The sequence below is a fragment of the Thermobia domestica genome, chromosome 11 (genome assembly GCF_964235325.1).
Source record: "Thermobia domestica chromosome 11, izTheDome1.hap1.1, whole genome shotgun sequence".
NCBI classification, from domain to species: domain Eukaryota; kingdom Metazoa; phylum Arthropoda; class Insecta; order Zygentoma; family Lepismatidae; genus Thermobia; species Thermobia domestica.
Genome location: NC_137464.1, coordinates 147,273,817 through 147,298,711, shown reverse-complemented (window position 1 = coordinate 147,298,711; position 24,895 = coordinate 147,273,817).

Sequence of the window (24,895 nt, the reverse complement as noted above, 5' to 3'; positions counted from 1 at the left end):
AATTAAATATTTCTTGTTGGAAACAAACTTCATGATGATGGTAGTTACATTTACTAAGCTGACCTATTTGAATAGGCCTACAACATTCATAAATTATGTTTAGGTTCCATTAGTTTAAGGCCACATGGACAATGCTAAAGAAAATGGTCGAATAAATCCGAGCACAAATTGCTTGATTGTTGTCAAATGCAAGAATTCAATTCTCGAATAGTAGTGAATATCTGTTCCATTTAGTACGTTTTCACAGTTTTGATATGAAAGTAGTCTTGTTTTTGTCAGAAGCAAGTTCCTTATCATTGAAGATAGAAACAAGTTTTTTTAAAAAAAATGTTAGAAGATGTAGAAGAAAAATCAAGAAATAAAGATAAAAGAGCTAGTTGCACTAGGGATGGTATCGAGACGAGACGAGACGAGACTTTGTACAGTCTCGGTCTCGTCTCGGTTGATAAATAACTGTCTCGGTCTCGGTCTCGTCTCGAGTGAAAAATCACCGTCTCGGTCTCGGTCTCGTCTCGGTCAACAGATGCTTGTCTCGGTCTCGGTCTCGGTCTCGAGTACCAAATCTCGGTCTCGTCTCGAAAGTCTCGAAAGTCTCGAAATAAATACTGTGAAATTAAAATAGTGAAAGTATTATTCAGGTACAGTCTGTCGTTTCCGCTTATTTTTTCCTTCCATTTTGACTTAGAATTAGGGTATGGTGTACCTCTTCGTAGCTAATTTGCTAGTGCTAATGCTTTCCATGTGCGTATTCCAGGTTCAATGATCAGTGGGTATATCACGCTAAAACCCTAATAGAACCCAGATTTCACTTTCAGCAATAGACTTTGTCTAATATAGCCTCAGAACTGCGTATACAATTAAACTCTATTAAATTAACTCCAAACGCAACACATAGCAGCACGAATGTATTTAGTCGTACCGAAATTGAAACTTTACAATTTCTCATTTATTATTCAATACATTCTGCTTTGACTGCCATTTTAAAAACAAAATATAACGTTCATTATCTTAACAAATAGGGTAAAATTACTACAATATACGTATTTTGTTTGAAATTGATGAAATGCTATATTACCGTTTCACATCTCCGTGTTTAATTGACACTTTATAACACGAACGTCCTGAACCTCGTGGTGGGAGCTACTACACTAATCTTTGCTATGTGAGGTCTCGGGTTGGATCACAAAACAAGTTAGATTCAAAGTCCGATGTTTTGCATAATTCGCGTCTTATTTTAAATGAATTCTGTTTCTTATACAAGTTCATAAGGTGGTAATGTATTACGTAAGCACATATCCAGTGCCGTTCCTGAGCTCTCAACGGTGCATGCAATCTTTATTCGAGAAAACTAATCTTGCGTTCATTACGTTGAAATTTTATATTGATTAAAACATGCGAAACATGGATATACATCTATATTATAAAAGAGAACGTACAAATCCTTTGTTCCCTCATCACGCTAATACGGCTGGACCAATTTCTTTCATTTTTGGGGGGTTATTAGGATTTGGACCCTAGATGGTTTTTATCATATCACTTTAATTTTTAATTACCAGTGTCTTGAGATAATTGACCATTCAAGTGTCCATACGTACAAATCCTTTGTTAGTTCATCATAGGTATAAAAATAAACGTATGTATATGCAACCCGCATGACCGTGTCACTCGGCGGGTTAACATAAATGACAGGCGCTATAATGTTAACATTTACTGCAAGCATATTTCACGGGTATTAAACACATGAGATATGGAGTTGTGCATTTAAATTTTCATTTCAACCCAGCGAAGCGGGTAATATATGCTAGTATTATATAAGTATATAGGTAATTCGAGTTATCTGTATCTATTTTTTCTCACTCGCCAAAACAAGTGATTCTTAACTTTCTAGTTTTCTTTTGTATTAATTTTCGTAGTTTAGCTGCAACATGATGGATTGAATGGTCAAAAATATTTTTTTCGCTCTATGACTTTCAGTAAATTTTGGATCCATTTTTACCCTACCTTACCTAGTAAAAGTTATATATTTAGTCTTAGTTGAGGAACCGGTTTTTCGCTTCTGTAAAATTACGAAATTATGACTTGGTTTAGTTTACCTCCGAGGTCCAGATATAATAAAATCATCACCATCATCATAATAACCATTATCAATCCATTGCTAGATGAAGGTCTTTCCAAGTCTTCTCCACAACTATCTAACTTGGGCAATTCTTTTCCAGGTTACTCCTCCGTGGTTCTTGATTTCGTCACACCTTCTTGTATGGGGAGGTTTCCTAGGCTGCTTTTGTCCCGTGAGATCCAGTCTAGAATTGTTTTCGTCCGTCGATCATAATTTCTTCTTGCAATACGACCAGCACACTTTCTAGCTCATGTTAAATTATTTCATTAGCACCATCAATTTCTATATATTTGGGCTACAAATAGTTCGAATTCGCTACTTTCGGAGTAGGCCTACAAACACGCTACTTTTTAATCTTCAGATCTGGCAACACTGACTGAATGATTTAAATCAACACAATGCGAGGACCCCCATTTGGTCTAGCGGCTAGCACTCTTGATTTCGGTTCGCGTGGTCCCGAGTTCGATTTCTGGTAGGGGTAAAGTTGAACGACTGAAGTGGTTCGGATTCCACTATAATCATTAGCTCCACGTCTCCTTTAGCCGGCCTAGCATAACTGTGGGACGTTAAACTAAAACAAAACAAAACAAAAGTGAACACTGTGTATTACTAACTGTAAGTCCTTGAATAATTGCATATAGCTATATGGTATGGATCGAGTTTGAGGTGGTCGGTGGTCAAACTAAAGCAAGTGAAATGTAATTAGGGTGTAATTAGTACCTTTAATTAAGCACGGTCTTAATATAAAGTGTACACCAGGCCTAAAGCTTAGGGGGAACAACTAGTCTTACTGAAAATGTATCAGTTACAATTTGCATTTACATGTGTTGCTGGAACGAAGACTTAAACATTAACATTATAAGTAGCCCAAAGACTGTGAAAAACGTCGTCTCTTGAAAGCATTCTTGCACCATGAAACAAATTACGAGCCATTTTAAAATAGTTTGCAGTTTATCTACGTTATTTGCACATATTTAGAATAATATTTAGCAATTTATTTAAGTGGACAACACTGCTTAAAATAATGTAACTGCGACTTGTAATTAAAACCACCAAAAACTATTGTTGTAATGTTATAGAAGCAAAGGAAAGCAATAATCATTATAAAAATTTAATACAAATACGTCATTTTAAGCAGTATAACAATCACTACCAATGTGTTTGGTATCTCTGAAACGATTTGAAATAACAATTGTTGTAAATGGCGTTATAATCATTTAAGTCTTTTGGAAGCATCTGCATGATGAGACGTGATATATGAGAGCGTTTTCGAAGTAAAGTCTCTAGAAACATTTAAATTTTCCGTTTCTTGTAACTTTGTTCCTTCATTCATTCGAAATATATTATACCATGATCACAGTATTTGACGCTATGGTACAGTTGATGCGCATTGCATCGTCCATCCCATTTGCGTTATTAGAGATTTCCAAGGTACACTAAATAATGTATGGGCTATTGTGGTTTTGTTAAATAACTAAATTAGAAATATGTAATACTTCACATTGCGCAATTTGAGAAAACGCAACTTTATTTTGCTTTAGCAACATTGCTTGTTTATCTAGTGATATTGCAGAGTATAAAGAAGAATTACCCAACTTGGTACAAAATTTCAGCATTTTCAATATATATATATATATATATATATATATATATATATATATAGGGTCTATATATATATATATATATATATATATATATATATATATATATCGCAGATTCTAGGGGAGGGCTATAGGGACTATAGCCCCCTTAACTCTCAGATATGCACTGGATAAAATGGGCTTCAATCCTACTTTCTTTACACTGGATAAAGCGCAAACCATGGTTTAGCCCCTCTCTTGATCATATACTGGTCCGTGGCTATATATATATCCAGGATGGACCATTTTAATGTTTCCACGGACATATCTCGAAAACGGTTGAACATAAATGAACCAAACAAAAACTCAAATAGAAAATGCCATGGGGCACACTGAATGGTGTCGTCGCGGCGCCTCCCGGGGACGCCTTTCATGGGATACCAGGGCCAAACTTTAAATTTTAAATGGAAAGATGGGGCGAGTAATACCTCGTTCCATAGATCTTTAAAAAGTAAAAAGCGTTGTGACAAAATATTTTTCATATCGGTCACCGTATTCAAGATGGACGCCAAGACATGGTGCCTGTATCTGATAAAACGTCCAGTACCATTATTATGAAAACAGTTGGAGATAAACGAACAGTCAGAAAATGAAACAGGAAAGGCATGGGGCGCGTCAAGTAATGTTCTCGCAGTTCTCCCAGGGCTTCCTTTTAAGGGGGCCAAACTTAGAAATTTTAAACCGAAATATGGATCAAGTGATACGTCGTTGGATAAATCTTGAAACACTAAACAGTGTTGTAGCAAAAGATTTTTCATATGGGTCACCGTTTTCAAAATGGCCGCCAGACATGGTGCCTGTATCAGATAAAACGTCCAGTACAACTAGACCCCTAATATGAAAATAGTTGGAGATAAATGAACAGAATAAAACTCGTATAGGAAAGCACAGAGGGTATTTATCATTCCACGGCTCGAGTATAATGCAACGGAGAAAAAGATTATTAAAGTATAATTGACATGATGCAAAAGAGGAAATGATAGAAAATTATCTTTCCGATCTCTGTCCGTAAATAGGTGAAGAGGGAATGAATGGTAAAAATCTCAAATGAGAACCTCAGTTTTATTTGCAATAGATATGGTTTGTCTGACACACTTGTGTTCAAATAACTGGTACTATAATGAATAAACATAAAGTGAAATAAGGTGAATAAAAATAGGGTGAAATTCAAGTTTAATAACATTTTACCCGACTCTTCGCCCCTGATAATTTAACGCATTGCGTGCAAGATTTTTGCGACATATCTGCATCAGAATGTACCGTTTCGTTACTAAGGATCACAACTGAAATTACCGTTGAAAGTTATTCGGAATGTAACTGTAGACATCTCAGTGAAACTCATATTCTGTCATATGCAAGAAGACATAGAAGGAAAAGAAGCGAACCAATATTATGCAGACGACTGTTGAACAAAACCAACGTTTGTAAACATTGTTCTAAAATTGCATTGCTCGACACATTGGTTTCGCATTTCAGTTGATTCATTTTTGCATCAAACCATTGCCCGCAATCAAAATGGAAGGTACCATTTAACAAGAATTTTACATACTTTATCCCATTACAGAGACATTTATCTCTTATAAAAACACATTTCAAGTAACTTTGTTTCGTAGATACAATTTGCAAAAACTAAGGCTCCCATTTGCAATTTCACCGATTCTTCCTGTTTCACTCACGTACAGAGTGAGGTTGGAGCGATAATTTTCTAGGAGTTAGATTTATTCCTCTCCATTATGGCACTTTCACTCTAATCATCTTTTCGACTGTTGCAACATTCCAGAGCTATAGAATGATAAACACACTCTGTGATTTCCTATTCGAATATTTGTTCTGGTGTTTTCATATTAGTGATACTGGACGTTTTACCTGATGCAGGTACCATGTCTTGGTGGTAATTTTGAAAACGGTGACTCATATGAACATTCTTTTGCAACAGCACTCTTTAGGTTTTAAAGATAAGTCGAACGAAGTATCACACACCCCATGTTTCCATTTACAATTTTAAAGTTGCGCCCTGGGCCCCCATGACGGGTGGCCCTGGGAGTCTCCGCGACAATATCAATAGATGTGCCACATGACATTTTCTATTTGAGATTTTGTTCGGTTCATTTATGTTCAAACGTTTTCATATTAGTGGTACTGCACGTTTTACTGTATCTGATAGAGGCAACATGTATTGGCGCCCATTTTGAATGCAGTGCCCAATATGAAAGATTTTTTTTTTTTGCCACAACGCTTTTTAGTTTTTCAAGATCTATCGAACGAGGTACCACTCACCCCTTGCTTCCATTTAAAATTAAAGTTGGGTTCCGGGAACCCATACAGGGCGGACCTGGGTGGCACTGCGGCCATATATATATATATATATATATATATATATATATATATATATATATATAGTGAGAGAGAGAGACAAAGAGACAGAGAGAGAAATCTATTTGCATCAGCAGTGGATTTTGTTTCGGGAGATGCTTGAGGAACGAGTAAAAAACATTTGCGTTGTACGTGCAATGCAAAAAATTATCACAAATTTATTTTGGGAGGGGTTTGAGCCCGATAACCACCCCGTAAATACGCCACTGTACATCAGTCAACTGCTCTCATATTATCTAACACAGCAACGAAACAAATTTTCTGTGAAGGCAATTTTAGTATCTATTAATATCAATATTCGAGACGAGACCGAGACTTTCGAGACTGACCTAAGTCTCGTCTCGGTCTCGTCTCGATTTATAGAGGTCTGTCTCGGTCTCGGTCTCGTCTCGGTATTTAAAAGTCCGTCTCGGTCTCGGTCTCGTCTCGGTATATAAAAGTCCGTCTCGGTCTCGGTCTCGTCTCGATAATTCGAGACGAGACCGAGACGAGACCGAGACTGGTCTCGGTCTCGGTACCATCTCTAAGTTGCACTGGAATTGCAAACTGATACATTGAGATTGAAGCTCGATAGTGAATTCTATAAAAAGGATTACCATCTTTTCTCTGCAGGTGTGTTTGCTTTATCTTTAACTATCATAATAGATTAACATTTAAAGAAAAAAACAGACACAACGGAATTGCATTTTTAGTAATTATTTAAGCCTTTCTGAGTGCGACTGCACTTACATCACCTTTGTTGTTCATGCTGGAGTAGCATACTTAAAATCATGACTTCTAAGATTTGTTCTTTCTGGAGAAAGGGGGAGGCGGCAAATGCCATTGCACGAGGCGACAAATTGACTAGGTCCTGAATATAGGATGACTCAATTTGAACTAATGCAGGGTGTTTCAAAATTAATATTAGGGTTTTGAATCTTTGTAGTATCTATTACAATTATAAATATTATATCAAATGAAAGAGCAACTCAAACAGTTTTGTACGCACGCATGTACATGCATTGTTTCTTCTGTCTGCCGTTAGAAAGAGCAAGTAGCAAAGATGGAGACTAGAGAGCAGAAAGTTTTTTGTGTTTTAATAAAGACTGAACCTGTACAGTGCAACCGTCTGTGTGAAGAATATTAAGGAGACGCTTGCAACTACGTCTTTATTGTTTGCAGTTGCTACAAGTCTAAAGCCTACAGACTACGGTTTACGTGCCAATTTCGCAACTGAAATATTCCTGCATAACAATGAAGATTTTCTGGATCGTGTCGTCTTCAGTGATAAATCGACTTTTCACCTAAAATCTAATGTGAACACTCATAATGTTTGCATCTGACCGTCAGCAAATCCTCAGGAGATGGTACAATTGAAACGAAACTCCCCTAAATTGAATGTGTTTTGTGCCATATGGCGGCAAGTTTATGGGCCTTTCTCGCCTATCGACTAGATGTGTTCCGTGTGACGAATGAATCTCACATTGAACACTTGTAGCAAAAACTGTTTGAGGTGCTCTTTTACTTGATGCATTGCTTATAATTGTACGTAAAATGTAATAAGTACTACGAAGACTGAAACCCCAAAATTTATTTTGAAACACTACATTTCTCACCAAGTGTTGGAACTAAGATGTAAAAAGGAGAGAAAATTTTCCTTAAAAAGTTATTGTTTACAACGATATTATTATTAGTCGAGACTATAACTACAACAACAACACGAGTTAGTAGTCAAAAAAATGTAATCAAATGTATACTCGGTGGCCCAGGTGGCCAAAGTGGCACACACAGGTGTGTCACTTGTTTAATCCGCTCCAGTGTGGACACTAATTAATATATCGGGATATTATTCTTGCAAAATGTGGTTGGACTATAGTTTATCATATTAATTTCTTTTTCTTCTGGTGTCCAATTTCCTTCTCAAATTTAACGCCAGTCAAAAATTCGAGAATTTCTTAATTTCGAATTTCCTTTACTTTTTTTGCCTGTAGCTTCCTTCGTTGTAGAAAGACATTCTTAAGACTTGCCAGGTAGATACCTCGGATGGATACTTAACTGTTGACAACAATTGGACGGGCCTGCGCGCAGTGTTGCCAATTAGGGAAATTAAAATTCTCCTATATTTTGGCAAAATATTAGAAATTTTTGTTTACAAATCCGTACCTATACGTCCGAGTGCAAGTCAACTTACGCCAATCGAACATTTGTCCTTATTTAACAAACGAAAGTACAGATAGTTACAATGGGGTAATTAGCGGGTGCACGTAAAATTCGTATTTAGGTTCTAGCCCTTGATTTTTCCAGTTTTCCCTTACTTTTCTGTTTACCGTAATATATTTTTGGTAATTAGAAGCTTTGTTCCTTAAATATCGCCATAATACTTGTAGGATATATTAGAGGGATACCAAAGCTTATTTTAATATAGTTTGTGTGTGTCTGATAGTAGTGTTGCTAGCTACAAAAAATTTTAATTCCAGATTTTAGGGGCAGATTTGGGGAAAAATTCCCTTTTTTATTTCTATTATTTCCTTCTTGTTGGCTACATTCAAACAAATGTACCAGTGTCTAACAGCCTCATCCTTAGCCTACACAGCGCACCTTAAAAAGTTTTACTAGAATAATTAGGGGAAGTACAGTTGAGGTTTATAATAAACCATGTTCTGGAAATGGTAAGAAAATGGTGAATTTCTGAGGTAGAATGAGATTTTTTAAAATTTCATGCTTACTTTGTTATATATCGCCATGATACTTGTACGATATATTCTTGGAGCACTACGGTTTATTTTCAGATATTTTTCGTCTGTCTGACTGCAGCGTTTCCAGCCAAAACAATTAATTCCCGCTATTAGGTGAAAAATTCGGAGAATTTCTCTTTTCCCCTCTATTATTACCATCTTACTGGCTACATTGAAACAAACGTACCACTACCTGAAAGCTTCCTCTTTGCCCTACAGAACGCACCATAAAAAGTTTCAATAGGATAATTAGAGAAGTTGTACCCCGGCATATTTGATTTTTGCTTCTGAGGCGTAAAAAGTGTCAAAATTTCATGTGTATGACAGAATTTTTTCTCTCCCTCTTTGAATGGAAGCCAGCGACTTCAGAATTTCACTGTACCTTGTGAACACATCAAAGATTTGTTTAGGTGACTTGAACCCATATAGCAGCAGTGGTGCTAGATACAAAAAATTTTTGAAATTCGGTTAGGAAATTTTTTGTAAATTTTCATCCCTACATTTCCCTCAATAATTTCCCACCCGTTGGCAACACTGCAATACAACTTACACCAAAAAATAGCCACATCCATTTTCTTAAAAACAAGGCCTCAACCATATCAATCGAATGAACAGTTTTTGAGCAATAATTCACTAACTGGAAATGTAGGAAAACGCCAAAAATGACCTGGGGCTGAAAGGAATAATCTCACAATTTTGCTCGTATAGGTTCAAAGAAACAAACGATTTGTAAGTTACGAGATCTTCGAATCAAGTTCTGTTGATTATTTCAATGATCTGCAACATAAATCAATAAATAATAGTTGCCATAAGAAAAACAGACTTTTGAAAAAAAACATGAAAAAGAACGATGTTTTTTATTGAAAAAAAACTTCACAGAAAAAAAAACCGTTTTTTTACAACACTAGCCGTAGGTGTTATATTTTTTGCCAAATTAACTTCCTGCCATTCTGTCCTTCTGCCATTTCGTCCGCTGCCATTTCGTCCTCCTGCCATTTTGTCCGCTGCCATTTCGTCCTCCTGCCATTTCGTCCTCCTGCCTTTATTTCCTGCCATTCTGTCCTAAATTCGTCCATGGTAGAATGAAATGCGTTCATAATAATTTCAATTTACGGTAGAGTTATCAGCAAGCCCGAAACCAGCCACAGAGCTTTGGGGTGGCCATGAGTATGTTAGGGGGTGCCAAGTCATTAAAAATTCTCTTACAAATATCTAAATTGGGTTTTTTGTATTGAGGTCTGGAGAAGCCATGAAAAGTCTAGGGGACCAGGTCCCCTATCCCACCTCTGGTTGCGGGCCTGGTTATCAGTCAGTAAAGTATAACGCACGAAGAATAATATTAAGTTTCATTCAAAACTATTATTTAATGTGCAAAATTGCTTATACATCTTTTCTCTCATTCATGTAATAAAAATAGATATAGGTATGTATTGAGAATTCACCAAACACTCATGTTGTTCCATCCTCAAGAAGCAAAATAAAAGAAGAAAGAAAACAACTCTTTCCCACAGCTTGGTGATTTAAATATGGAAAAACTGACCGGCAAAGAAACTGAGTGTAGTGGGGTGTGGTCAAAAGTGATTAGCATCGAGCATTTTACTACTTGAATCACACGGCCAGGTGGCATAAATTTCCTTTAACTTCTCCGAAAGAGATATTTTATAAAGAAGGGGAAAAAGGAATGTATAGTTCCATAAATCTACCAACCAAATGTGCAAATGTAGAAAATGAATTTGAATAGACAGCATAGACATCAATGTATACGGTTCACATAAAACGCAATAAACATCTGTAATTTTCAAGAGATTACATTGAATGGATAGATCCTTATTCCACCCTTCTCCCGCCAACAACTTACATCTACTGAGTTTCCTGATTCAAGAGCAGTGATGACAGTTGGCGGGAATTGTTATTTCAAATCGGCTGTAAACAGGAAATTCTGACATTCTCCCGGGTTATATGCACAGGACCGACACGGCGTAGGGCCGACACGGCATAGGATCGACACGGCGTAGGATCGACACGGCATAGGATCGACACGGCACAGAACCGAAACGGCATAGGATCGACACGGCACAGAACCGAAACGGCACAGGATCGACACGGCATAGGATCGACAGCAGAACTTTCATAGAATCGAAATAATAAAAAATACATTATTTTATAATTACGCAATATTAAGTAACAATTATTTTCTTAAGGATATGTAGGAGAGAACCGTCATACGATCGAAACGGCATAGGAACGAAACGGCGTAGGATCGACACGGCATAGGACCGAAACGGCACAGGGCCGACACGGCATAGGACCGAAACGGCACAGGATCGACACGGCACAGGACCGAAACGGCATAGGATCGACACGGCACAGGACCGAAACGGCATAGGATAGACATTCTGTAGGGTGGTCAACACTTTCTGAATATATCAATATCGCATATCCCTCACCTTGAATTTGTGGATATAAAAAATTGTAAGGATAAATAATTCTAAATGGTCTATTTTTAAAAAATTATATATATAAATTGTGTATATATATATATATATATATATATATATATATATATATATATATATATATATATATATATATATATATAAATTGTATAAAAATACTGTTTGTAATATATCCATGTCCCACACCTTTAATTTTGTGATATAAAAAATGACGCTAAATAACTCCAATAGTTGATTCGAGGTTTTCAATACCGAATAAATAATATTATTTGTCTGATATTTTTATAATGCTGTAATTTTTTATGTATACTAAGTTGAAGTATGTACATGTAACTGCAATTTTAAAACTGTAGGCTTAGAATTTGCGTTTGGAAATTTGGAATTTTTAAAGGGAATTAATGCACCTATGTGAAGTTGCCTCCTTTCAAATTTCGAATGGAAATCGGAAGCCAATTGCACTTATGTGAAGTTGCCTCCTTTCAAATTTCGAATTGAAATCGGAAGCCAATCGTTTGTTTTTCGTTTGTTATTGACTTTTTTGAAGAAAAATAGTAAAAATCGTATCTTTCTTAAAACATAAAGAGATGTTTACAAAATAAAGTTGGTATATGGCCAAATTTACCCTTGTTCCTCCACTTAAAATTTTGATTGAAAATCAAAATCAATTGTTTGATGTGCGTCTGCTATTAATTATTTTGAAAAAGAATAGTCTGTTTCGAAAAACATATAGAGTCTTTTCAAGAGAAATGGGTGATGGAATTTCATATTGGCTCCACTTTAAAGTCTCGAATCAAAACCGAAGCCAAGCGTTTCTTATTGGTTGTTTTTTAGAGCAAATCGCTTGTTTCGAAAAAATAGAGAAAGAGATTTACAAAATAAATTTAGAATGTGATCAAATTCAATCTGATTCCTTTACTTACAAATTTCGATTCAAGACCAAAATCAATCGTTTGATATGGATTTGTTGTTGCTCGTTTGGAAGAAAAGTAATTTGACTCGAAAAACATAAGAATATAATTAAGAAATAATGTTGATGAAGGTGATTTTGTTTCGGGGCGGGTTGCTTATTTTGAAGAAAAAATAACTTGTTTCAAAACAACTAGTAATATATATCTATTTGCAGGATACATTTGGTGGTCAACTTCATACTGTTTTTTCTGCTCTTATATATCGATTCAATACTCAAGCTAATAACGTGTTTTCCTTTCTTATTGATTGGTTTGAAGAGAAAATAGTTTGTTTTGAAAATTATTAAGAGGAATTTACAAAATAAGGTTGGGTGGGCCAACTTTTTGGTGGTATTTCAAATTTTGATTCAAAATCAAACTCAATCATTTATTTTTCGTTCGTTATTAATTGTTTTGAAGAAAAACTGATAACCATTAAAGAAATTTTGATAGTAAAAGTGGTCACCTTCACAGGGTCCCTGCACTTCAAATTTCGTTCAAAGCATAAAACGGTTAAAATAATAAGAGAAACATAATCAGTACTCTACGCAAATGTTTAGGGGGTTCAGGGGCTTTAGGAACACAAGTTTATATAATATCAGTGTTTATATATATAAACGTGCTAATATGATAAACGTGCTTAATTTTGCATAATACCTTGCTCAAGGGGGTTTCAAAGTCCTTAATCCCTTTCCTTCAGTACGCCACTAAACATCAATTATAAATCATTCGTTATCCAAATTGTACTTCTTGTACCGATTCAATTCTTAATTTTAAAGTTTAAAATTATATGAGCACTTATTATGCTATTGGAAAAGAGCACATATTTTATGACAGTGCAAGGAAGTTTCTTGTTTTAACAATTGAAAGAAAGGAAAACACCAATAAAAGTAATAATAATACCTGACACGAATTCCGATAGTAAATCATATTTCATTATCTTATTTGAAACTTTGAGAAAATTGAAGCTCTACACCGAATACAAATTGGATAATAAGCAATGCTTTATAATTGCTTGATACATTTCAAATTGAGAACAAAGAGAATGATACTGTTTAAAAGAAAGATTGGATAAAAACAAGAATTTTAGGAATGATCTTAAAAATGGATCAAAATATTATGATCTTGGCTAATATTAATTTTTGGATCAGTTACCATAAAATATTCGAACGGTCTTTAAATCGAGTTTTCTCCAGATATGTAGTTCTCCAGGTATGAGTACAAGAAAAATTTCGATTAATGAAATATTTTGGATTTTTTTATAACGGGCCACAAAATTTTTGGACAGTCCCTAAATCGACTTTTCATATTTTTTACGCAATAAGCATATCACACTGAGTTAAGTGATATCTTGGGTTGGGTTACAGTATATGTAGTTCTCCATATATGACATACAATAAAATTATTGATTGAATGAAATATATTGGACTTTTTGGGTCAGGGGCTACAAACGTTTGGACGGTCCCTAAATCAAGGTTTCGTATTTCTTTCGGAATAAGCACATCATACTGAGTTAAGTGATAGTTTTGGTTTGGCTGCACTATATGTAGTTCTTCAGATATAAGACGTACAAGATTTATTTTTTATTGAATGAAATATATTAGATTTTTTGGATCAAGGGCAACAGAATTTTTGAATGGCCCCTAAATCGAGTTTTCGTATTTTTCAGGCACTAAGCACATCATACTGACAAGGTGAGTTCAATCATAGTTTAGGTTTGGGTACACTATATGTTGTTCTCCAGATATAAAGCCTACAAGAAATTTTTTGTCTGAAATATATTGGATCTTTTGATCCAATAATAGTCCTTCATCCTCCATTTATACATTAAGCAAGTAACAGTATAACGTTTACATTACGTGATACACTTTGTATTTTATGGTGTGATGTTTAATAATAAATTATTAACAGAATACCCGTTCTTCGCATGGGGAGAATAGTTTCATTTTGAGCATAAAGGGCAATGGTATCTGAGTATGGATTTAAACTGCATCGGAAGTGTTACTGTTCGTCTGAGTGACTCCAAATACTATTTAATCGACACTGATATCGGTATTATTTTTTATCATTATATATATAGGGTGTACCTTAATGTAATGAACGTCTGGAGGTGATTCCTGGACTCGGAAGAAGAATTTAAATAAGTCTTTAGCTTATCACAATTATAACTTCTATGCTAATGGTAACGGATGATCAATGAACGGCTTCCTGTTTAACTTAAGAGTGTGTAAAAATGGAAAAAATAACTTTGATCCAGAGTAGGTTTATAACGACTGTGCATAAGACAGTCAGGGGCAAAAGATCATGTATGATGAACTAGAGTATAAGGGATTCTTCACATAACAACAGTGATTCCCACAAATTATGTGAATATAATTTGAGCCAAAGTAAGCTGCATTAAAAGATTTCCTCCCCGTAATGCGTAAATCCGTGGAAGATAATAACTACGAGTACAGAAGGAATGAAATTCGACTATACTCAAGGTGTTGCGCGTGTTGCACAAGGAAAGAAAGAAATACAATTTCAAATTATCGATTTATTCTGTTTCGTACAAGGTCGGATAACTGTGAAATACTCAGAGGTACCTTGTACAGTATTTGTGCAATGCAGTATGTGTACACGAGACAGCTATGAAGAATAACAGTTCACAGTCTGATATTGTCGACCGTTGACCGCATTGCAAAGATGACATCGGCGAAGCAAATTTTTCCGCGTGTGGTCAAGCACATCTGAAATTTCGTAGATGATTGCCGCAGCTATATTAAATCGAGCTACAAGTTCTTCGACTGTCGTGGCCGGAGTTTCATACGTATCCCCGAAATAAAAAATCAAGCAGCGTGAGGTAGAATGAACGAGGTTGTCATAACACAGGTTTTTCTCTCCCAATCAAACGATCTTGGAATGTTTCATTTAGGTAAGTCTGCATATTCCTGTCAAAATATGCAGGTGCACTGTCATACTGAAATCACATCTGCTGTCTTATGTTCAAGGGCACATGTTCTATCAATTTTGGGAGAAAATTACGTAAAAATAAAAGATACGTACTCCCACACAGGCAGGCCGGTAATAAATAAAATCCTACTACAAAATTATCCACCATACCACACCAAATTTCTGCTGCTGATCGTTTACTAGAGTTGCATGTGGATTTTTACGCCATACACATGATAGTTTCAAGACGGTCTCTGATCATTCGATGTACGCTGTCTTCAAGTTCAGCTGTCCATATGGGACTATTTCCTCCGATTTCACCGACGAGAAACTGAAGGGACCCCTCTCTCGAAGTCGAATATGGAGGCGTGAAAAAATACAAGGAAAGTTACTCTCTTTTGAGGGCGACGGACACGATATAAACGCCCCGCCTCTGGGCTATTGCTCCTTGCTACTCCATAAATGAGTTGCATATCTGCCAGCTCGTGGACAGGGTAATCTACCATTGCGCAGGCGTGTACAGGTTAGCACAATCAATTTTACTTAAACACCAACGTCTACACTTTTACACGACCTTAAATACCTGGACACAACCCTCTACCGTTGAACGCAACACTTCCCATTCTGTTATACAGCAATTACACGTGTAACAGTAGAGCATCTGACTATGTATATCACTCACAAGTTGCGTAGATGCTTATTACAACTCAGCCATGCTAATTAATGCCATTCCACAATAAAACTGCAAGACAGCCTTCTGCAAGCCACTCGCAATTGCCACACAAGGGACGATAGTTCCGTAGGTATTCCTCCGTGTAGATATTCCATACAGCTCTAAGGTACAAATGGTGATCAGAAAAATGGAAACACCTGAACGAAATTGCAACTTACCAGATTAATATGGTGTCGGGACACCTTTCGCCTTGATGCGACGTGGGATGGAGGCATAGAGGTCGTGAATGGTAGCAAGTGGAATTTTACACCATTCCTTGTGCAGGGCATCAGTCAGTTCTGTGAGAGAGGATGGAAGGGAAATCATCGCTGGAGTCGTGTTTCCAAGACGGACCACAGGTATTCAATTATGTTGAGATCTGGGGATTGGGCGGGCCAGGGGAGGTGTTGAACTTCATCCCGATGTTCCTCAAACCACGCTGCAACAACGCCAGCCATGTGAATGGGTGCATTATTATCCTGGAAGATGGCGTCATTGTCCGGGAACAACATCCGGACCATAGGATGCAAGTGGTCTCCTAAAATTGCGACATAATTGTTGGCAGTGATTCGTCCGCTAAGTGTGACCACAGGACCCAATGAAAACCATGATATGGCAGCCCACAGCATCACCGAGCCTCCGCCATGTTTCACAGTTGGGCGGAGACACTGCAGATCATAAGCTTCTTTGGGCGTTCTCCACACATAAACACGGCCCGTGGTTGGGAATAGGGTGAAGGATGACTTATCCGACCATATCACACGTTTCCAGTCCTCAACGGTCCAAGTTGCATGGTCGCGGCACCATTTGCGGCGTGCGAAAGCGTTATGGTCCCTGATGAGCGGTTTGGCCCGTGCAACACGACCCCGTAAGTTCATGTCATGTAATTCGCGGTGGACTGTGATTGTCGAAACAGGGTTGCGGAGATGGTGATTGAGTTCCTCCGTCACTTGCTCCGCAGTGGCACGACGGTTCTGCGTGACAATGCGCTTTAATACCCGGCGTGACCTGTCACTCATGATTTTCTTCCGCCCACTGTACCGCTTCCCCGATGTTAGGGATGGTACCGAGACCGAGACGGACTTTTATATACCGAGACGAGACCGAGACGGACTTTTACATACCGAGACGAGACCGAGATCGAGACAGACCTCTATAAATCGAGACGAGACCTTGGTCAGTCTCGAAAGTCTCGGTCTCGTCTCGAATATTGATAGCTATTTTGCCTTTACTCAAAATTTGTTTCGTTGCTGTGTGAGCTAATATGGGAACGGTTGACTGATGTACAGTGGCGTATTTAGGGGTTAGGTATGGGGCTCAAGCCCCTCCCGAAATATATTTATGATCATTTTTTCGCATTACACGTACAACACAAAGGTTTCTTACCCGTTCATCAAGCCTCTCCCGAAACAAAATCCACTGCTGTCGTACATAATGTCCTCTCTCTCTCTCTCTCTCTCTCTCTCTCTCTCTCTCTCTATATATATATATATATATATATATATATATATATATATATATATATATATATATATATATATATATACCGGGTGCGTCATTTATAATGGTCAAATTATGCTAGATCATCATAATTACTAATTCAGGAGTTTTAAAAGGAAAAAAAAAACGAAGTTGAGATACGATAACGTTACTTAAAATACGCAGAGCGCAAGAATGCGTGGATAGAACTCAATACTTCACGCACCAAAGCTTTAAGTCAACTAAACTAATGTAGTCGTTGCCAGACTCAATGGCGTATATATCGTATAAATGAATGCAAAGAGTTTGTTTACATATTTTGAAAGAAAATTACTTCGCAGCATAAACGGAGTTGGGAATTGTCTGCTGGGGGGCAGATTTCTGGTCAGTCTCAGACCTTTCATTTCAGGAATAAAGATGGTCATGAAGTCAGAAATAAAGATGGTGAAGTTGTCAAAAAGTTGGGGGGAAAATGACCCCCATAGCTTCGCCCATGCCTCGCAGTTCGAGGATTAGAAAACCTGGGTGGAGCCACAAAAAAAAAAAAAAAAAAGGCCAAAGCCGTTTCTAACTTACTTCGGAAAATGAGACTGCCTGTATGGTTTACCAACTGTATGAATCAATGGGAGAGGATACATTTCTGCCGTTCTTTTCCTTCCCACAACCAACTTCTTTCTCATCTCCAGGTTTTGCGGCTTTTTGATAAACTTGCTGAAATTATGCTAGATTTGGGCAGGATGCTAAAAGCAAGATGCTAGTTGCTAAAGACATGTAAATTATGCTAGATCTAGCATCATTATGCTAGATCTGGCAACGCTGGGTGCAATGCCCATTATTTGTATCTTAGCGTCAAATACTATGATCATGGCATAATGCATTTCGAATGAATGAAGGAACAAAGTTATAAGAAATGATAAAAATAACTTTTTCTGAAGACTTTACTTCGAAAACGTGCTGACATATCACGTCTCATCATGTAGATTCTTCCAAAAGACTTAAGTGATCATAATGTCATTTACAACAATTGTTATTTCAAACCGTTTCAGAGGTACCAAACACTTGCATAGTGATTGTTATACTGCTTAAAATATCGTATTTATGTTAAATTTTTATAATGATTGGTGCTTTAGTTTGCTTCTATAACATTACAACAATAGTTTCTGGTGGTTTTAATTACAAGTCTCAGTTCCATTATTTTAAGCAGTGTTGCCATCTTAAATAAATGCTAGATATTATTCTAAATACAGTGAAAATAACGTAGCTAAACTGCAAAATATTTTTAAATTACACGTAATTTGTTTTATGGTACAAGAATGTTTTCAAAAGACGATGTTTTTTACAGTCTTTATAATGTTAATGTTAATGTCAAAGTTTTGGTTCCAGCAATACATGTAAATGCAAATTGTAACTGAAATTAAATGTAACTGATAACTTTTTAGTAACACTAGTTGTTCCCCTTAGCCTTAGGCCTGATATACACAAAACCATACTCAATTAAAAGTTCTAATTACACCCTACTTACATTTCACTTCTTTTTTTGTTTGACTACCGACCACCTCAAACTCGATCCATACCATATAGCTATATGCAAATTATTTAAGGACTTACAGTTAATAATACACACTGTGTTGATTTTTGGTTTGGTTTGTTTTAGTTTAACATCCCACGATTTTGCTAGAGCGTCTAAACCAGACGTGGAGCTAATGATTATAATGGAATCCGAACCACTTCGGTCGTTCAACTGTACCCCCACCGGAAATCGAATTCGGGACCACGCGAAACGAAGTCAAGCGTGCTTGCCGCTAGACTAAATGGAGGTCCTCATATTGTGTTGATTTAAATCATTGAGTCACTGTTGTCAGATTCAACACAAAGATAAAAAAAAACTAGCGCTTCTGTGCTCCAAGAGTAGCGGATTTGAACTATTTGTAGGCCAAATGTATAAAATAGAAAGAATTATTTGGCAATTAATGACTGGTACTAATAAAATTATTTTTAGCATGGGCTGGAAAATGTGCTGGACATATTGCAAGAAATTATGATCGATGGACAAAAACAATTCTAGACAGGATACCACGAGATAGAAACAGCCTAGGAAACGTCCTTATACAAGAAGGTTTGACGAAATCAAGAACAACTGGGGAGTGACCTGAAAAAGAATAGGTCAAGATAGATAGTTGTGGAGAAGACTTGGAAAGACCTTCATCCAGCAGTGGATTGATAATGGTTGATTATGATTATGGCTATGACTTTATTATATCTGGACCTCAGAGGTAAACTAAACCAAGTCACAATTTCGCAATTTTACAGGAGAAGCGAAAATCCGGTTCCTTAACTAAGACCTATAGTACTGTTTTCAAACTATACTAAGCAGTTACAAAGTAATAGGTTGCTTTTAGGCTTACATTATTACACCACTGGAAGCTACGAAGAGGTACATCATACCATAATTCTAAATCAAGAATGAAGACAAAAATAAGAAGCGAAAACGACAGACTGTACGATAATAATACTTTCACAATTTTAATTTCACACTATTTATTTCGAGACTTTCGAGGCGAGACCCGAGACGAGACCGAGACTTGGCCTTCGAGACCGAGACCGAGATCGAGACAAGCATCTGCTGACCGAGACGAGACCGAGACCGCTACTTATCTACCGAGACGAGACCGAGACTGTACAAAGTCTCGTCTCGATACCATCCCTACCCGATGTGGTTTTCCCGTGTGTTGTGTAGGCCGTCATCACCTTCCTCGCGACACTGTCCCACGCGACACACCTAACACAGTAGCCACTGCCGTCATACTCACTCCACATAACCGCGTACCAATAATTTGCCCTCTTTGAAAATCTGAGAGGTCTCACATTTTACACTACCTCCGTCTGCTGCAGCCAATGGACACTGCTGTTCCACTGCGCCTGACGTAGTATGGAGACCGACCTAACACACCACCACCAGCGGTCCGGCGCTGCGGGCGCACGACACCACTGCCAACCCATACATCTGACGTGTTGCCAACTACAGGTGTTTCCATTTTTCTGATCACCATCTGTACATTAGAATGTCGAAAAAAGACAATTCTTTTTTTAAAATGTACTTTCAACGAGCTTCCTTTTAGAAAATTTCTCCAGCAATGACAAAATCAAAATGTAAGTGGTCTACACTAGGATAGTATTTTGGTATATTCACAATAGCAATGAAGTTTTTCATAGCTCAGGGAAAAGTTGAGGTTTGCCAACTCGAAGGAAGGGGAAAACGCCATCAAAAGTATTCCTGGGAGAAGATTCACCTAACGGATAAATCAAGTATACTGTTCCAGCGCACTTCTTGGTATCCTTATGCAACGTGTATAACATCCCTTGTTTCTCCACTTTTGTTGCTTCTGTGCACAGAAGTACCATATTCCACGGAATTACATATTACGAGGAGGAAACCGTTTAATGCAGCTTACCTTTGCCCCATATGTATTCACACAATATTTGGAATCCCTGGGTCATGTGGAGAATTCTTTATAATCAAGTGTGCAGGCGGGACATAGAGCCCGGTTCCTCTATTTACACCTAGAATTCTTTTCCTTTGCTTCAAGAGAGCTTGGTTTCTCCTTTATACCAGTGTTAGGGTCGAGTCGAGCCAAATCTGGTGTGTAGTTTCGAGTATTCTCTTCAAGTATCTTGCATAGACAATATAGGTTATCAATGATACTAGTACTACTACTAGTACAACTTTTATTATTATTATTATTATTAATAAATAATAATTATAATTATAACAACACTGTGATTAAACATGAAAGATACGCGGTCTGTATTTGAATACTAAAAAACTAGTTGATTGCTAACCTCGGTAGTCGTGAATTCTAGGAGTCAAGGATATTGTTCACGAGCTTGTGAATTTGGGTTGAGGGTTTAGGTTGAGTATTCGGGCTCGAGCCAAACATTGTTAAAAGTTATAGGGCACTGGCCAAATATCTTCAAAACTGTTCGCCCCGAGCTTACAATTGCTAACAACTTGAGCAGCTGGGCTCACAGCGCACTCACTATCGACCCGAACCGAGAAGTGAGCCGAGCCAACAGCTCACCGAACCGAATCAGCTAGAGCCTTCGGCCCAGATGAGCCGAACCGAGCAGATGGCTCATCCCAACCAAGCCAGCTCGAGCCGATGGTTCACCCCAAGCGAGCCGGCTCGAGCCATCGGCTCAGTTATTACTTCCCAACTGAGCTTCTTATTAAAACTCTCTTGTGGTCTCGATATCGAGACGAGAAGACATGCGAGCAGTGTTTCCTCTAGTGAGCAACATTAAAAGTATTCCATATTACTACTTAGCTTACATTTCTCAGGGCTTTCGCTTTCTAGTGTAATCAGGCCATGATTTCAAAACGAGTTAAAACGTAATAATAATAATAATAATAATAATAATAATAATAATAATAATAATAATAATAATAATAATAATAATAATAATAATAATAATAATAATAGTAATAATAATAATAAATATAAGTATTCCATACATATAGAAATGCTTTTGACCAAGCACACAAGAAATTATATTTTGTCCATTTAGCACTATCATTCTTTTGTCACTCACAATTATTAATATTCATATAGTAAATATCTTATAATTCTTATATTTTAAAATCAATTGACAGGGCTCTGATTGCTTTTATGAGAAATAAATCTTTGGTTTTATAGATCCTACGCAGTGGCGACGATCGTGCGTCGTTTCGGTCCTATGCCGTTTCGGTCCTGCGCCGTGTCGATCCTGTGCCGTTTCGATCCTGTGCCGTTTCGTTCCTATGCCGTGTCGATCCTGTGCCGTTTCGGTCCTATGCCGTGTCGGCTCTATGCCGTTTCGATCGTACGTATTCTATGCATATAAGTTGCACAGGCATAGAATCGACAGGAGTTTATAATTTGTAAGAGCAAAGATTAAAGAGATAATAAAAATATTATTTTTTTAGGCACATGATTAAAAGTTAAATTATTTCAGAGCAGCGGCGTGAGAGCAAAACGGCACAGGACCGAAATGGCATAGGATTGACACGGCATAGGACCGAAACGGCACAGGACCGAAACAGGTTTCTGAGCTGAATTGTCGGTCGTATGCCGTGTCGATCCTGTGCCGTGTCGATCCTGTGCCGCATCCCCATTTTCCCTATTGATCAGGCTCCCTCACACACAATTCTCTCACTGACTCATCTCAAGGTTGACGAACTTTGCATACATCTAAGCTGGAAAGGAAGAGATAAAAGTCGGCAAAAACACAATAAAACAAAAGGTCTAGTACCACGGATTCCTGCTGCGAACTGACCGTGAGAAGACAGCAGGTAATTTCGCTTTGCTACAATTTTACTCGCACCGTGACATGAATTTGATGTTCCTTAAACAAATCTGTTACTTTTGCGCTTTAGCACACCCACATTCACACACACGGGTGACTCTATTGTTTCAATGATCAGAAAAATAAATATCATACTGATCCTATACATATAATACAAAACAACGAACAAATTAGGACAAAAATTGCAGTACACAAAGTTTACCGCTTCGTACCATTATGCAGAACGAATCTTTCGATAATGTCACGTAGATGTGATCAAGCCTGTACCATCTGGTCTTCAGTTTTCAGCAATTCTGGTTTCACGAAATTCTCATGAGAATACGTATGACATATTCAGGAGGTGTACTTTCTATCCAAAAATAAAATAGTAAACATATTAAGAGCACTAAACGATATACATAAAGAGGAGAGAGAAGAATACTATTTACTCCTATCACTTATCATAGTTCTATTTTTTTAATAGCTCATTCGTGTCACAAGGGTGTCTAATTTAGTCCTTTATCGTGCTAGGAAGAAAGATGGTGAACATATTTAAATAATAATAATAATAATAATAATAATAATAATAATAATAATAATAATAATAATAATAATAATAATAATAATAATAATAATAATAATAATAATAATTATTATTATTATTATTATTATTATTATTATTATTATTATTATTATTATTATATTAGTATTATTATCTTTGGTGGGTGCTTGCAGTCAGTGTCCGTAATCGAAAACCGATACCGAAACTAGGTATAAGATCTATAACATCGATCTCTTTTATGATAAAAGTGCACCTGAGAATCGCATAAAAGCATCAAATTTTGTGTTCATTATAAATATTATTACGGAGCTAAAAATTCAGGTAGTGTTCTCTCCTCAAATCAGGAAATTTCAACATTCAAAACTATACGAGACGTTCTGTGATATTTATTTATTAAAGAAGGGAGCCGCGGTGGCTCAGTGGTAGAGCGTTCACCACTGGCACTTTAGCTCACTTGTTCGATCCCAGATCTAGTGTGGTGGATAAACACCGTACGTGTGGGTTTTCTTGGGATTATTTCGTTCCCTCCCACGATACATTTCACCATTACCTTCATTTCTAATTATAACCGTCTCCTTTAGCCTAGCCGGTATACGAGTGCGACGTTAAATTAAAAAATATTTCATTGATTATCATTTTCTTTATTACATAATTCTTTCAAGTAATTTTCTCGAAGGATGTTAATTAATTACGTAGTTTTCAAATACTGGGTTAACACACTCATAAATCAATTGTTGTTGAGCTTATTTACACGTCATTTTTAGAGTCAGTAAAACGCTGATGATTTTCGGAAAAATTAGTCTCCTTACTCTGTTGAAATGAATATCGAATGATAGGTTTGACTGTAGAGTGACTCCAAGATCGGTTATATAATCTCAATTGGTGTTTGTTAAAAGTGCACACATTGCGTACATAGTTCATTTTCCTGGTGTATGATACTACATAGCATTTTTGAATATTTAACAACTTGTTTGACTCACATCATTGGAAAATAGAATTTATGTCGCTTTGCAAAAAAAAAAAAGAAAAAAAAAAGCGCGTCTAATTCCGTGGAGATACTGCGATAGATTTTTAGATTGTCAGCAAACAATAGTTTGTGGGAGGATGCTAACAGGTGGTAAATCATTATTAGGGTTTGGTACCGAGACCGAGACAGACTTTTACATACCAGATACCAGACCGAGACCGAAATAGACATCTATTAATCGAGACGAGCCTTAGGTCAGTGTAGTCAACATTTGTTTCGTTGCTGTGTTAGATAATATGGAAACGATTGACTAATGTATAGTGGCGTATTTAGGTAGTAACGTTGTGCTTGGAGTACTAACCAGTACTAACGTATTACTAACGATTGACTACTTTTGTATAATTTGGAGAAGATTTACAAAAGTGGCGATTCTGGCTTGACGTCAAGTGAATATCGCCACTTTAATTCGTTAATAACTTTATATGGGTGTGAGTACTAACGTTGTGCTTGGAGTACTAGCCAGTACTAACGTAGTACTAACGATTGACACTACTTTTGTATAATTTGGAGAAGATTTACAAAAGTGGCGATTCTGGCTTGACGTCAAGTGAATATCGCCACTTTAATTCGTTAATAACTTTATATGGGTGTGAGTACTAACGTTGTGCTTGGAGTA